Source organism: Hippopotamus amphibius, chromosome 2 (genome assembly GCF_030028045.1).
Source record: "Hippopotamus amphibius kiboko isolate mHipAmp2 chromosome 2, mHipAmp2.hap2, whole genome shotgun sequence".
NCBI classification, from domain to species: Eukaryota; Metazoa; Chordata; class Mammalia; order Artiodactyla; family Hippopotamidae; genus Hippopotamus; species Hippopotamus amphibius.
Genome location: NC_080187.1, coordinates 222,402,047 through 222,418,577, shown reverse-complemented (window position 1 = coordinate 222,418,577; position 16,531 = coordinate 222,402,047). Strand labels below are relative to the sequence as shown.

Here is a 16,531-nt window from a genome sequence, read left to right as displayed (position 1 = left end):
GGTGTTTCTGGGGGGAATGGAGACATTCCTCTGGGCCCGACCCTGGTGTGGGCAAGCGTGTGCTGGCCGATGTCACACTCGGCTTGTCCATGTGCACAACACCCAGACAATGAGGCCTTTATGTCCCACACAGTGGACATTCACAGGAGCTGGAGGGAGCTCTCTTGGTAGGCAGTGGCTCCCGTAGAGGAAGGCCAGCCCAAGAGATGCCACAGGCCTGTATCTGTATGCAGAACCCATGAAAGGGCCTGTCTGAGTAAACTGGCCTATCTGAGGGCCCATGATCCCTCACAGAGACCTGGGAAACCCCATTCCAGCAAGGGACCAGCCCTTCAGCTCTCACAAGAGCCAAGAGCATCTAGCTGCCAAGTCCCTGATGAAGGGTCCTTGTTGCCTCTCACCACCTCCAGGCCTGGCCCCACATCCTCCCAACCAACACTTCTTGGAAGTCACTCAAGCACACCCCACAACTGACCATAAGCTCAGTCCATCCTCGTGCTCTGCCTCGACATGCACAGAGATCTGCGTGGTTGCTCCCCAGGGCAACACGTCATGAAATGGTGCCTCCATGGTCAGTCTTACTACACTTCAGGTCAATCGAGTTGAATTTCAAGGCCCGCATTCCGATCTGGTGGATGGGGAGCCATGTCAAGCATTCCTCCTTGGGGACCACAGAGATTCCCAAACAGGGCCAATTTCTTCTGTGGCAGCATTCCCTACTGTGGCCCGTGCAAGGCCACCAAACAACAGCCATGCATTTACGCCCTCCTCAGCCCACATCCCGGGACCACCCCTCCCATTCAGGTCAACAGGGCCTCACGATGGACATGATAACGGGATGCCCAAGGGCTCTGCAAAGCCTTCATGGGGGAATGGACACCCAGAAGCCTTTTCTCCTCTGGAGGGGGCTCTCTGACAAACCAGTGGCTTCCGGAGAGGACGACCAACCCAGGAGAAGCTATGGTCCTGTGTATGCATGCAGACCCCATCAGAGGCCCCATTCGGATCAAGTGGCTCCAACAAAGCACCATGATCCGTCACAGAGTCCTGGCACAACCCCATTGAAGACCACGGCATGGCTTCCAGCCCTTGAAATAACCAGCAGCATCCTGCCTCCAAGCACCTGAGGATGGGCTCCTGCCTGCCTCTCACCATCTCTAGGCAGGGGGCATGAGCCTTCCCTACTGACAGGTTTTGGGAAGCCATAAAGCACACACCACAAGGGACCATTCCCTCAGTGGGTGATCATACTCTGGCGCTAGGTGCACAGAGGTCTCTAGAGATGTTCCGCCTGGGGCCAAGGAAGAAAACACTGCCTCGATGTGCTCTCTGACTAGAATACAGCTCTAATGAAGGCATGTGAGTGCACCAGATGTGAGCCCATAAATTTGGGGCAGCAGCAGACATTCCTCCTTGGTAGGCAGGAGGTTGCCAAAAGACTACCCTGTACTGCCTGCTGTGAGGGCGGCCAGCCCATAGTTCAAAATTCTCTGGGGCCTATCAGTAGCAACCAAAAGAGCCACTCACTGCGGAACATTCTGGCTGTGGTGAGTCCATTCCAAGGCTTGGCCTGAAACACAAAATTCAAAGCAGAAAGGCTTAAGGAAAGACTCCACCCATGGCTTCAGAACATGTGGGCCCTGGCACTATGGAGCAGGATAGAAAACCAAAGGTGGCAACACATCTTGGATATGTGGAAGCCATCTACACTGGGAGGAGTCTCAAGGGATTTCCTCGAGCGAGAGGCTGCTCCAACACCCACACCCAAACCCACACACACACCCACACCCAGGGCTCTGCAATGGACCAAAAATGCAGGCCATCCTGCCCCTGGATCCCTCTGTTAGGCCTCAGCGTAATCCTATTGAGCATGATTTTTTGGTCATCAGCTCTCTTCAGGACCATATGAGTTCTCATCATCGACCCAACTGAGGCCCTCCTCACTCACCTGCGCCCTGCCACATGTGAAGGCTTACCTCAGATGCTTCCTGGAAAGAAGGATGCCTGAAGGGATGTGCCATTCTGTCGAATCCACGTGCTGGGCCAAGGCTCATGGTGATTGCCCTAGGGAACATAGGCCAAACACAGATCTTCATTTCTCTGGGGACGATGGCTGCCAAGAGGTGAGAAGGACAGCTGTGAGAACTCCAACTCCATGCTAGATGCATTGGGGCACGTGTGTGCCACACGCTCATGCATCGAATGATGCTACAAGAAATACCTGCAGCAATACATCCAGGAACATAGGGCCCAAATGTACCTCCACGCAGAGACAGGAACACATAGCTGAAACGCATACAAACAGCTCCCTACATAGCTTCCTTCCTGCCTCCCTTCCTCCAGAATGCTCTAGCTCCCTCCCCTTTGACCCTCGTCCTTGGCTCACTCCCTCCATCCATCCATACTTACAAAGATGAAGGCATGAGTGGACAGGTGGATCAATGCCATCTTATGTACCTTAATACTGTGTCAGGGGCAGATGAAATAACCAGTACGTATATGTCTCCCCAGGGAAGGACTAGCCTCATGGATCCTCCAGGCAGCACAAGGCCTGGCACCAGGTCTGCTTGGCGGGGAAAACACTGGGGGTGTTTCTGGGGGGAATGGAGACATTCCTCTGGGCCCGACCCTGGTGTGGGCAAGCGTGTGCTGGCCGATGTCACACTCGGCTTGTCCATGTGCACAACACCCAGACAATGAGGCCTTTATGTCCCACACAGTGGACATTCACAGGAGCTGGAGGGAGCTCTCTTGGTAGGCAGTGGCTCCCGTAGAGGAAGGCCAGCCCAAGAGATGCCACAGGCCTGTATCTGTATGCAGAACCCATGAAAGGGCCTGTCTGAGTAAACTGGCCTATCTGAGGGCCCATGATCCCTCACAGAGACCTGGGAAACCCCATTCCAGCAAGGGACCAGCCCTTCAGCTCTCACAAGAGCCAAGAGCATCTAGCTGCCAAGTCCCTGATGAAGGGTCCTTGTTGCCTCTCACCACCTCCAGGCCTGGCCCCACATCCTCCCAACCAACACTTCTTGGAAGTCACTCAAGCACACCCCACAACTGACCATAAGCTCAGTCCATCCTCGTGCTCTGCCTCGACATGCACAGAGATCTGCGTGGTTGCTCCCCAGGGCAACACGTCATGAAATGGTGCCTCCATGGTCAGTCTTACTACACTTCAGGTCAATCGAGTTGAATTTCAAGGCCCGCATTCCGATCTGGTGGATGGGGAGCCATGTCAAGCATTCCTCCTTGGGGACCACAGAGATTCCCAAACAGGGCCAATTTCTTCTGTGGCAGCATTCCCTACTGTGGCCCGTGCAAGGCCACCAAACAACAGCCATGCAGCTACGCCCTCCTCAGCCCACATCCCGGGACCACCCCTCCCCTTCAGGTCAACAGGGCCTCACGATGGACATGATAACGGGATGCCCAAGGGCTCTGCAAAGCCTTCATGGGGGAATGGACACCCAGAAGCCTTTTCTCCTCTGGAGGGGGCTCTCTGACAAACCAGTGGCTTCCGGAGAGGACGACCAACCCAGGAGAAGCTATGGTCCTGTGTATGCATGCAGACCCCATCAGAGGCCCCATTCGGATCAAGTGGCTCCAACAAAGCACCATGATCCCTCACAGAGTCCTGGCACAACCCCATTGAAGACCACGGCATGGCTTCCAGCCCTTGAAATAACCAGCAGCATCCTGCCTCCAAGCACCTGAGGATGGGCTCCTGCCTGCCTCTCACCATCTCTAGGCAGGGGGCATGAGCCTTCCCTACTGACAGGTTTTGGGAAGCCATAAAGCACACACCACAAGGGACCATTCCCTCAGTTGGTGATCATACTCTGGCGCTAGGTGCACAGAGGTCTCTAGAGATGTTCCGCCTGGGGCCAAGGAAGAAAACACTGCCTCGATGTGCTCTCTGACTAGAATACAGCTCTAATGAAGGCATGTGAGTGCACCAGATGTGAGCCCATAAATTTGGGGCAGCAGCAGACATTCCTCCTTGGTAGGCAGGAGGTTGCCAAAAGACTACCCTGTACTGCCTGCTGTGAGGGCGGCCAGCCCATAGTTCAAAATTCTCTGGGGCCTATCAGTAGCAACCAAAAGAGCCACTCACTGCGGAACATTCTGGCTGTGGTGAGTCCATTCCAAGGCTTGGCCTGAAACACAAAATTCAAAGCAGAAAGGCTTAAGGAAAGACTCCACCCATGGCTTCAGAACATGTGGGCCCTGGCACTATGGAGCACGATAGAAAACCAAAGGTGGCAACACATCTTGGATATGTGGAAGCCATCTACACTGGGAGGAGTCTCAAGGGATTTCCTCGAGCGAGAGGCTGCTCCAACACCCACACCCAAACCCACACACACACCCACACCCAGGGCTCTGCAATGGACCAAAAATGCAGGCCATCCTGCCCCTGGATCCCTCTGTTAGGCCTCAGCGTAATCCTATTGAGCATGATTTTTTGGTCATCAGCTCTCTTCAGGACCATATGAGTTCTCATCATCGACCCAACTGAGGCCCTCCTCACTCACCTGCGCCCTGCCACATGTGAAGGCTTACCTCAGATGCTTCCTGGAAAGAAGGATGCCTGAAGGGATGTGCCATTCTGTCGAATCCACGTGCTGGGCCAAGGCTCATGGTGATTGCCCTAGGGAACATAGGCCAAACACAGATCTTCATTTCTCTGGGGACGATGGCTGCCAAGAGGTGAGAAGGACAGCTGTGAGAACTCCAACTCCATGCTAGATGCATTGGGGCACGTGTGTGCCACACGCTCATGCATCGAATGATGCTACAAGAAATACCTGCAGCAATACATCCAGGAACATAGGGCCCAAATGTACCTCCACGCAGAGACAGGAACACATAGCTGAAACGCATACAAACAGCTCCCTACATAGCTTCCTTCCTGCCTCCCTTCCTCCAGAATGCTCTAGCTCCCTCCCCTTTGACCCTCGTCCTTGGCTCACTCCCTCCATCCATCCATACTTACAAAGATGAAGGCATGAGTGGACAGGTGGATCAATGCCATCTTATGTACCTTAATACTGTGTCAGGGGCAGATGAAATAACCAGTACGTATATGTCTCCCCAGGGAAGGACTAGCCTCATGGATCCTCCAGGCAGCACAAGGCCTGGCACCAGGTCTGCTTGGCGGGGAAAACACTGGGGGTGTTTCTGGGGGGAATGGAGACATTCCTCTGGGCCCGACCCTGGTGTGGGCAAGCGTGTGCTGGCCGATGTCACACTCGGCTTGTCCATGTGCACAACACCCAGACAATGAGGCCTTTATGTCCCACACAGTGGACATTCACAGGAGCTGGAGGGAGCTCTCTTGGTAGGCAGTGGCTCCCGTAGAGGAAGGCCAGCCCAAGAGATGCCACAGGCCTGTATCTGTATGCAGAACCCATGAAAGGGCCTGTCTGAGTAAACTGGCCTATCTGAGGGCCCATGATCCCTCACAGAGACCTGGGAAACCCCATTCCAGCAAGGGACCAGCCCTTCAGCTCTCACAAGAGCCAAGAGCATCTAGCTGCCAAGTCCCTGATGAAGGGTCCTTGTTGCCTCTCACCACCTCCAGGCCTGGCCCCACATCCTCCCAACCAACACTTCTTGGAAGTCACTCAAGCACACCCCACAACTGACCATAAGCTCAGTCCATCCTCGTGCTCTGCCTCGACATGCACAGAGATCTGCGTGGTTGCTCCCCAGGGCAACACGTCATGAAATGGTGCCTCCATGGTCAGTCTTACTACACTTCAGGTCAATCGAGTTGAATTTCAAGGCCCGCATTCCGATCTGGTGGATGGGGAGCCATGTCAAGCATTCCTCCTTGGGGACCACAGAGATTCCCAAACAGGGCCAATTTCTTCTGTGGCAGCATTCCCTACTGTGGCCCGTGCAAGGCCACCAAACAACAGCCATGCAGCTACGCCCTCCTCAGCCCACATCCCGGGACCACCCCTCCCCTTCAGGTCAACAGGGCCTCACGATGGACATGATAACGGGATGCCCAAGGGCTCTGCAAAGCCTTCATGGGGGAATGGACACCCAGAAGCCTTTTCTCCTCTGGAGGGGGCTCTCTGACAAACCAGTGGCTTCCGGAGAGGACGACCAACCCAGGAGAAGCTATGGTCCTGTGTATGCATGCAGACCCCATCAGAGGCCCCATTCGGATCAAGTGGCTCCAACAAAGCACCATGATCCCTCACAGAGTCCTGGCACAACCCCATTGAAGACCACGGCATGGTTTCCAGCCCTTGAAATAACCAGCAGCATCCTGCCTCCAAGCACCTGAGGATGGGCTCCTGCCTGCCTCTCACCATCTCTAGGCAGGGGGCATGAGCCTTCCCTACTGACAGGTTTTGGGAAGCCATAAAGCACACACCACAAGGGACCATTCCCTCAGTTGGGGATCATACTCTGGCGCTAGGTGCACAGAGGTCTCTAGAGATGTTCCGCCTGGGGCCAAGGAAGAAAACACTGCCTCGATGTGCTCTCTGACTAGAATACAGCTCTAATGAAGGCATGTGAGTGCACCAGATGTGAGCCCATAAATTTGGGGCAGCAGCAGACATTCCTCCTTGGTAGGCAGGAGGTTGCCAAAAGACTACCCTGTACTGCCTGCTGTGAGGGCGGCCAGCCCATAGTTCAAAATTCTCTGGGGCCTATCAGTAGCAACCAAAAGAGCCACTCACTGCGGAACATTCTGGCTGTGGTGAGTCCATTCCAAGGCTTGGCCTGAAACACAAAATTCAAAGCAGAAAGGCTTAAGGAAAGACTCCACCCATGGCTTCAGAACATGTGGGCCCTGGCACTATGGAGCAGGATAGAAAACCAAAGGTGGCAACACATCTTGGATATGTGGAAGCCATCTACACTGGGAGGAGTCTCAAGGGATTTCCTCGAGCGAGAGGCTGCTCCAACACCCACACCCAAACCCACACACACACCCACACCCAGGGCTCTGCAATGGACCAAAAATGCAGGCCATCCTGCCCCTGGATCCCTCTGTTAGGCCTCAGCGTAATCCTATTGAGCATGATTTTTTGGTCATCAGCTCTCTTCAGGACCATATGAGTTCTCATCATCGACCCAACTGAGGCCCTCCTCACTCACCTGCGCCCTGCCACATGTGAAGGCTTACCTCAGATGCTTCCTGGAAAGAAGGATGCCTGAAGGGATGTGCCATTCTGTCGAATCCACGTGCTGGGCCAAGGCTCATGGTGATTGCCCTAGGGAACATAGGCCAAACACAGATCTTCATTTCTCTGGGGACGATGGCTGCCAAGAGGTGAGAAGGACAGCTGTGAGAACTCCAACTCCATGCTAGATGCATTGGGGCACGTGTGTGCCACACGCTCATGCATCGAATGATGCTACAAGAAATACCTGCAGCAATACATCCAGGAACATAGGGCCCAAATGTACCTCCACGCAGAGACAGGAACACATAGCTGAAACGCATACAAACAGCTCCCTACATAGCTTCCTTCCTGCCTCCCTTCCTCCAGAATGCTCTAGCTCCCTCCCCTTTGACCCTCGTCCTTGGCTCACTCCCTCCATCCATCCATACTTACAAAGATGAAGGCATGAGTGGACAGGTGGATCAATGCCATCTTATGTACCTTAATACTGTGTCAGGGGCAGATGAAATAACCAGTACGTATATGTCTCCCCAGGGAAGGACTAGCCTCATGGATCCTCCAGGCAGCACAAGGCCTGGCACCAGGTCTGCTTGGTGGGGAAAACACTGGGGGTGTTTCTGGGGGGAATGGAGACATTCCTCTGGGCCCGACCCTGGTGTGGGCAAGCGTGTGCTGGCCGATGTCACACTCGGCTTGTCCATGTGCACAACACCCAGACAATGAGGCCTTTATGTCCCACACAGTGGACATTCACAGGAGCTGGAGGGAGCTCTCTTGGTAGGCAGTGGCTCCCGTAGAGGAAGGCCAGCCCAAGAGATGCCACAGGCCTGTATCTGTATGCAGAACCCATGAAAGGGCCTGTCTGAGTAAACTGGCCTATCTGAGGGCCCATGATCCCTCACAGAGACCTGGGAAACCCCATTCCAGCAAGGGACCAGCCCTTCAGCTCTCACAAGAGCCAAGAGCATCTAGCTGCCAAGTCCCTGATGAAGGGTCCTTGTTGCCTCTCACCACCTCCAGGCCTGGCCCCACATCCTCCCAACCAACACTTCTTGGAAGTCACTCAAGCACACCCCACAACTGACCATAAGCTCAGTCCATCCTCGTGCTCTGCCTCGACATGCACAGAGATCTGCGTGGTTGCTCCCCAGGGCAACACGTCATGAAATGGTGCCTCCATGGTCAGTCTTACTACACTTCAGGTCAATCGAGTTGAATTTCAAGGCCCGCATTCCGATCTGGTGGATGGGGAGCCATGTCAAGCATTCCTCCTTGGGGACCACAGAGATTCCCAAACAGGGCCAATTTCTTCTGTGGCAGCATTCCCTACTGTGGCCCGTGCAAGGCCACCAAACAACAGCCATGCAGCTACGCCCTCCTCAGCCCACATCCCGGGACCACCCCTCCCCTTCAGGTCAACAGGGCCTCACGATGGACATGATAACGGGATGCCCAAGGGCTCTGCAAAGCCTTCATGGGGGAATGGACACCCAGAAGCCTTTTCTCCTCTGGAGGGGGCTCTCTGACAAACCAGTGGCTTCCGGAGAGGACGACCAACCCAGGAGAAGCTATGGTCCTGTGTATGCATGCAGACCCCATCAGAGGCCCCATTCGGATCAAGTGGCTCCAACAAAGCACCATGATCCCTCACAGAGTCCTGGCACAACCCCATTGAAGACCACGGCATGGCTTCCAGCCCTTGAAATAACCAGCAGCATCCTGCCTCCAAGCACCTGAGGATGGGCTCCTGCCTGCCTCTCACCATCTCTAGGCAGGGGGCATGAGCCTTCCCTACTGACAGGTTTTGGGAAGCCATAAAGCACACACCACAAGGGACCATTCCCTCAGTGGGTGATCATACTCTGGCGCTAGGTGCACAGAGGTCTCTAGAGATGTTCCGCCTGGGGCCAAGGAAGAAAACACTGCCTCGATGTGCTCTCTGACTAGAATACAGCTCTAATGAAGGCATGTGAGTGCACCAGATGTGAGCCCATAAATTTGGGGCAGCAGCAGACATTCCTCCTTGGTAGGCAGGAGGTTGCCAAAAGACTACCCTGTACTGCCTGCTGTGAGGGCGGCCAGCCCATAGTTCAAAATTCTCTGGGGCCTATCAGTAGCAACCAAAAGAGCCACTCACTGTGGAACATTCTGGCTGTGGTGAGTCCATTCCAAGGCTTGGCCTGAAACACAAAATTCAAAGCAGAAAGGCTTAAGGAAAGACTCCACCCATGGCTTCAGAACATGTGGGCCCTGGCACTATGGAGCAGGATAGAAAACCAAAGGTGGCAACACATCTTGGATATGTGGAAGCCATCTACACTGGGAGGAGTCTCAAGGGATTTCCTCGAGCGAGAGGCTGCTCCAACACCCACACCCAAACCCACACACACACCCACACCCAGGGCTCTGCAATGGACCAAAAATGCAGGCCATCCTGCCCCTGGATCCCTCTGTTAGGCCTCAGCGTAATCCTATTGAGCATGATTTTTTGGTCATCAGCTCTCTTCAGGACCATATGAGTTCTCATCATCGACCCAACTGAGGCCCTCCTCACTCACCTGCGCCCTGCCACATGTGAAGGCTTACCTCAGATGCTTCCTGGAAAGAAGGATGCCTGAAGGGATGTGCCATTCTGTCGAATCCACGTGCTGGGCCAAGGCTCATGGTGATTGCCCTAGGGAACATAGGCCAAACACAGATCTTCATTTCTCTGGGGACGATGGCTGCCAAGAGGTGAGAAGGACAGCTGTGAGAACTCCAACTCCATGCTAGATGCATTGGGGCACGTGTGTGCCACACGCTCATGCATCGAATGATGCTACAAGAAATACCTGCAGCAATACATCCAGGAACATAGGGCCCAAATGTACCTCCACGCAGAGACAGGAACACATAGCTGAAACGCATACAAACAGCTCCCTACATAGCTTCCTTCCTGCCTCCCTTCCTCCAGAATGCTCTAGCTCCCTCCCCTTTGACCCTCGTCCTTGGCTCACTCCCTCCATCCATCCGTACTTACAAAGATGAAGGCATGAGTGGACAGGTGGATCAATGCCATCTTATGTACCTTAATACTGTGTCAGGGGCAGATGAAATAACCAGTACGTATATGTCTCCCCAGGGAAGGACTAGCCTCATGGATCCTCCAGGCAGCACAAGGCCTGGCACCAGGTCTGCTTGGTGGGGAAAACACTGGGGGTGTTTCTGGGGGGAATGGAGACATTCCTCTGGGCCCGACCCTGGTGTGGGCAAGCGTGTGCTGGCCGATGTCACACTCGGCTTGTCCATGTGCACAACACCCAGACAATGAGGCCTTTATGTCCCACACAGTGGACATTCACAGGAGCTGGAGGGAGCTCTCTTGGTAGGCAGTGGCTCCCGTAGAGGAAGGCCAGCCCAAGAGATGCCACAGGCCTGTATCTGTATGCAGAACCCATGAAAGGGCCTGTCTGAGTAAACTGGCCTATCTGAGGGCCCATGATCCCTCACAGAGACCTGGGAAACCCCATTCCAGCAAGGGACCAGCCCTTCAGCTCTCACAAGAGCCAAGAGCATCTAGCTGCCAAGTCCCTGATGAAGGGTCCTTGTTGCCTCTCACCACCTCCAGGCCTGGCCCCACATCCTCCCAACCAACACTTCTTGGAAGTCACTCAAGCACACCCCACAACTGACCATAAGCTCAGTCCATCCTCGTGCTCTGCCTCGACATGCACAGAGATCTGCGTGGTTGCTCCCCAGGGCAACACGTCATGAAATGGTGCCTCCATGGTCAGTCTTACTACACTTCAGGTCAATCGAGTTGAATTTCAAGGCCTGCATTCCGATCTGGTGGATGGGGAGCCATGTCAAGCATTCCTCCTTGGGGACCACAGAGATTCCCAAACAGGGCCAATTTCTTCTGTGGCAGCATTCCCTACTGTGGCCCATGCAAGGCCACCAAACAACAGCCATGCAGCTATGCCCTCCTCAGCCCACATCCCGGGACCACCCCTCCCCTTCAGGTCAACAGGGCCTCACGATGGACATGATAACGGGATGCCCAAGGGCTCTGCAAAGCCTTCATGGGGGAATGGACACCCAGAAGCCTTTTCTCCTCTGGAGGGGGCTCTCTGACAAACCAGTGGCTTCCGGAGAGGACGACCAACCCAGGAGAAGCTATGGTCCTGTGTATGCATGCAGACCCCATCAGAGGCCCCATTCGGATCAAGTGGCTCCAACAAAGCACCATGATCCCTCACAGAGTCCTGGCACAACCCCATTGAAGACCACGGCATGGCTTCCAGCCCTTGAAATAACCAGCAGCATCCTGCCTCCAAGCACCTGAGGATGGGCTCCTGCCTGCCTCTCACCATCTCTAGGCAGGGGGCATGAGCCTTCCCTACTGACAGGTTTTGGGAAGCCATAAAGCACACACCACAAGGGACCATTCCCTCAGTGGGTGATCATACTCTGGCGCTAGGTGCACAGAGGTCTCTAGAGATGTTCTGCCTGGGGCCAAGGAAGAAAACACTGCCTCGATGTGCTCTCTGACTAGAATACAGCTCTAATGAAGGCATGTGAGTGCACCAGATGTGAGCCCATAAATTTGGGGCAGCAGCAGACATTCCTCCTTGGTAGGCAGGAGGTTGCCAAAAGACTACCCTGTACTGCCTGCTGTGAGGGCGGCCAGCCCATAGTTCAAAATTCTCTGGGGCCTATCAGTAGCAACCAAAAGAGCCACTCACTGCGGAACATTCTGGCTGTGGTGAGTCCATTCCAAGGCTTGGCCTGAAACACAAAATTCAAAGCAGAAAGGCTTAAGGAAAGACTCCACCCATGGCTTCAGAACATGTGGGCCCTGGCACTATGGAGCACGATAGAAAACCAAAGGTGGCAACACATCTTGGATATGTGGAAGCCATCTACACTGGGAGGAGTCTCAAGGGATTTCCTCGAGCGAGAGGCTGCTCCAACACCCACACCCAAACCCACACACACACCCACACCCAGGGCTCTGCAATGGACCAAAAATGCAGGCCATCCTGCCCCTGGATCCCTCTGTTAGGCCTCAGCGTAATCCTATTGAGCATGATTTTTTGGTCATCAGCTCTCTTCAGGACCATATGAGTTCTCATCATCGACCCAACTGAGGCCCTCCTCACTCCCCTGCGCCCTGCCACATGTGAAGGCTTACCTCAGATGCTTCCTGGAAAGAAGGATGCCTGAAGGGATGTGCCATTCTGTCGAATCCACGTGCTGGGCCAAGGCTCATGGTGATTGCCCTAGGGAACATAGGCCAAACACAGATCTTCATTTCTCTGGGGACGATGGCTGCCAAGAGGTGAGAAGGACAGCTGTGAGAACTCCAACTCCATGCTAGATGCATTGGGGCACGTGTGTGCCACACGCTCATGCATCGAATGATGCTACAAGAAATACCTGCAGCAATACATCCAGGAACATAGGGCCCAAATGTACCTCCACGCAGAGACAGGAACACATAGCTGAAACGCATACAAACAGCTCCCTACATAGCTTCCTTCCTGCCTCCCTTCCTCCAGAATGCTCTAGCTCCCTCCCCTTTGACCCTCGTCCTTGGCTCACTCCCTCCATCCATCCATACTTACAAAGATGAAGGCATGAGTGGACAGGTGGATCAATGCCATCTTATGTACCTTAATACTGTGTCAGGGGCAGATGAAATAACCAGTACGTATATGTCTCCCCAGGGAAGGACTAGCCTCATGGATCCTCCAGGCAGCACAAGGCCTGGCACCAGGTCTGCTTGGTGGGGAAAACACTGGGGGTGTTTCTGGGGGGAATGGAGACATTCCTCTGGGCCCGACCCTGGTGTGGGCAAGCGTGTGCTGGCCGATGTCACACTCGGCTTGTCCATGTGCACAACACCCAGACAATGAGGCCTTTATGTCCCACACAGTGGACATTCACAGGAGCTGGAGGGAGCTCTCTTGGTAGGCAGTGGCTCCCGTAGAGGAAGGCCAGCCCAAGAGATGCCACAGGCCTGTATCTGTATGCAGAACCCATGAAAGGGCCTGTCTGAGTAAACTGGCCTATCTGAGGGCCCATGATCCCTCACAGAGACCTGGGAAACCCCATTCCAGCAAGGGACCAGCCCTTCAGCTCTCACAAGAGCCAAGAGCATCTAGCTGCCAAGTCCCTGATGAAGGGTCCTTGTTGCCTCTCCCCACCTCCAGGCCTGGCCCCACATCCTCCCAACCAACACTTCTTGGAAGTCACTCAAGCACACCCCACAACTGACCATAAGCTCAGTCCATCCTCGTGCTCTGCCTCGACATGCACAGAGATCTGCGTGGTTGCTCCCCAGGGCAACACGTCATGAAATGGTGCCTCCATGGTCAGTCTTACTACACTTCAGGTCAATCGAGTTGAATTTCAAGGCCTGCATTCCGATCTGGTGGATGGGGAGCCATGTCAAGCATTCCTCCTTGGGGACCACAGAGATTCCCAAACAGGGCCAATTTCTTCTGTGGCAGCATTCCCTACTGTGGCCCATGCAAGGCCACCAAACAACAGCCATGCAGCTATGCCCTCCTCAGCCCACATCCCGGGACCACCCCTCCCCTTCAGGTCAACAGGGCCTCACGATGGACATGATAACGGGATGCCCAAGGGCTCTGCAAAGCCTTCATGGGGGAATGGACACCCAGAAGCCTTTTCTCCTCTGGAGGGGGCTCTCTGACAAACCAGTGGCTTCCGGAGAGGACGACCAACCCAGGAGAAGCTATGGTCCTGTGTATGCATGCAGACCCCATCAGAGGCCCCATTCGGATCAAGTGGCTCCAACAAAGCACCATGATCCCTCACAGAGTCCTGGCACAACCCCATTGAAGACCACGGCATGGCTTCCAGCCCTTGAAATAACCAGCAGCATCCTGCCTCCAAGCACCTGAGGATGGGCTCCTGCCTGCCTCTCACCATCTCTAGGCAGGGGGCATGAGCCTTCCCTACTGACAGGTTTTGGGAAGCCATAAAGCACACACCACAAGGGACCATTCCCTCAGTGGGTGATCATACTCTGGCGCTAGGTGCACAGAGGTCTCTAGAGATGTTCTGCCTGGGGCCAAGGAAGAAAACACTGCCTCGATGTGCTCTCTGACTAGAATACAGCTCTAATGAAGGCATGTGAGTGCACCAGATGTGAGCCCATAAATTTGGGGCAGCAGCAGACATTCCTCCTTGGTAGGCAGGAGGTTGCCAAAAGACTACCCTGTACTGCCTGCTGTGAGGGCGGCCAGCCCATAGTTCAAAATTCTCTGGGGCCTATCAGTAGCAACCAAAAGAGCCACTCACTGCGGAACATTCTGGCTGTGGTGAGTCCATTCCAAGGCTTGGCCTGAAACACAAAATTCAAAGCAGAAAGGCTTAAGGAAAGACTCCACCCATGGCTTCAGAACATGTGGGCCCTGGCACTATGGAGCACGATAGAAAACCAAAGGTGGCAACACATCTTGGATATGTGGAAGCCATCTACACTGGGAGGAGTCTCAAGGGATTTCCTCGAGCGAGAGGCTGCTCCAACACCCACACCCAAACCCACACACACACCCACACCCAGGGCTCTGCAATGGACCAAAAATGCAGGCCATCCTGCCCCTGGATCCCTCTGTTAGGCCTCAGCGTAATCCTATTGAGCATGATTTTTTGGTCATCAGCTCTCTTCAGGACCATATGAGTTCTCATCATCGACCCAACTGAGGCCCTCCTCACTCACCTGCGCCCTGCCACATGTGAAGGCTTACCTCAGATGCTTCCTGGAAAGAAGGATGCCTGAAGGGATGTGCCATTCTGTCGAATCCACGTGCTGGGCCAAGGCTCATGGTGATTGCCCTAGGGAACATAGGCCAAACACAGATCTTCATTTCTCTGGGGACGATGGCTGCCAAGAGGTGAGAAGGACAGCTGTGAGAACTCCAACTCCATGCTAGATGCATTGGGGCACGTGTGTGCCACACGCTCATGCATCGAATGATGCTACAAGAAATACCTGCAGCAATACATCCAGGAACATAGGGCCCAAATGTACCTCCACGCAGAGACAGGAACACATAGCTGAAACGCATACAAACAGCTCCCTACATAGCTTCCTTCCTGCCTCCCTTCCTCCAGAATGCTCTAGCTCCCTCCCCTTTGACCCTCGTCCTTGGCTCACTCCCTCCATCCATCCATACTTACAAAGATGAAGGCATGAGTGGACAGGTGGATCAATGCCATCTTATGTACCTTAATACTGTGTCAGGGGCAGATGAAATAACCAGTACGTATATGTCTCCCCAGGGAAGGACTAGCCTCATGGATCCTCCAGGCAGCACAAGGCCTGGCACCAGGTCTGCTTGGCGGGGAAAACACTGGGGGTGTTTCTGGGGGGAATGGAGACATTCCTCTGGGCCCGACCCTGGTGTGGGCAAGCGTGTGCTGGCCGATGTCACACTCGGCTTGTCCATGTGCACAACACCCAGACAATGAGGCCTTTATGTCCCACACAGTGGACATTCACAGGAGCTGGAGGGAGCTCTCTTGGTAGGCAGTGGCTCCCGTAGAGGAAGGCCAGCCCAAGAGATGCCACAGGCCTGTATCTGTATGCAGAACCCATGAAAGGGCCTGTCTGAGTAAACTGGCCTATCTGAGGGCCCATGATCCCTCACAGAGACCTGGGAAACCCCATTCCAGCAAGGGACCAGCCCTTCAGCTCTCACAAGAGCCAAGAGCATCTAGCTGCCAAGTCCCTGATGAAGGGTCCTTGTTGCCTCTCACCACCCCCAGGCCTGGCCCCACATCCTCCCAACCAACACTTCTTGGAAGTCACTCAAGCACACCCCACAACTGACCATAAGCTCAGTCCATCCTCGTGCTCTGCCTCGACATGCACAGAGATCTGCGTGGTTGCTCCCCAGGGCAACACGTCATGAAATGGTGCCTCCATGGTCAGTCTTACTACACTTCAGGTCAATCGAGTTGAATTTCAAGGCCTGCATTCCGATCTGGTGGATGGGGAGCCATGTCAAGCATTCCTCCTTGGGGACCACAGAGATTCCCAAACAGGGCCAATTTCTTCTGTGGCAGCATTCCCTACTGTGGCCCGTGCAAGGCCACCAAACAACAGCCATGCAGCTACGCCCTCCTCAGCCCACATCCCGGGACCACCCCTCCCCTTCAGGTCAACAGGGCCTCACGATGGACATGATAACGGGATGCCCAAGGGCTCTGCAAAGCCTTCATGGGGGAATGGACACCCAGAAGCCTTTTCTCCTCTGGAGGGGGCTCTCTGACAAACCAGTGGCTTCCGGAGAGGACGACCAACCCAGGAGAAGCTATGGTCCTGTGTATGCATGCAGACCCCATCAGAGGCCCCATTCGGATCA

The 16,531-nt window shown here is 54.5% G+C and overlaps 6 non-coding genes across 6 annotated transcripts; all 6 read right to left on the bottom strand.

The window, feature by feature from the left end:
- Positions 1 to 1,845: 1,845 nt before the first annotated feature.
- Positions 1,846 to 1,926, bottom strand: LOC130847622 (small nucleolar RNA SNORD115). Its single transcript, XR_009052370.1, has one exon. It is a non-coding gene; the product is annotated as a small nucleolar RNA SNORD115 (small nucleolar RNA).
- Positions 1,927 to 4,432: 2,506 nt separating this feature from the next.
- LOC130847621 (small nucleolar RNA SNORD115) lies at positions 4,433 to 4,513 on the bottom strand. Its single transcript, XR_009052369.1, has one exon. It is a non-coding gene; the product is annotated as a small nucleolar RNA SNORD115 (small nucleolar RNA).
- Positions 4,514 to 7,019: 2,506 nt separating this feature from the next.
- LOC130847620 (small nucleolar RNA SNORD115) lies at positions 7,020 to 7,100 on the bottom strand. The gene has a single exon (XR_009052368.1). It is a non-coding gene; the product is annotated as a small nucleolar RNA SNORD115 (small nucleolar RNA).
- A 2,506-nt stretch (positions 7,101 to 9,606) lies between these two features.
- Positions 9,607 to 9,687, bottom strand: LOC130847619 (small nucleolar RNA SNORD115). Its single transcript, XR_009052367.1, has one exon. It is a non-coding gene; the product is annotated as a small nucleolar RNA SNORD115 (small nucleolar RNA).
- A 2,506-nt stretch (positions 9,688 to 12,193) lies between these two features.
- On the bottom strand, positions 12,194 to 12,274 carry LOC130847617 (small nucleolar RNA SNORD115). Its single transcript, XR_009052365.1, has one exon. It is a non-coding gene; the product is annotated as a small nucleolar RNA SNORD115 (small nucleolar RNA).
- A 2,506-nt stretch (positions 12,275 to 14,780) lies between these two features.
- On the bottom strand, positions 14,781 to 14,861 carry LOC130847616 (small nucleolar RNA SNORD115). Its single transcript, XR_009052364.1, has one exon. It is a non-coding gene; the product is annotated as a small nucleolar RNA SNORD115 (small nucleolar RNA).
- Positions 14,862 to 16,531: the final 1,670 nt, after the last annotated feature.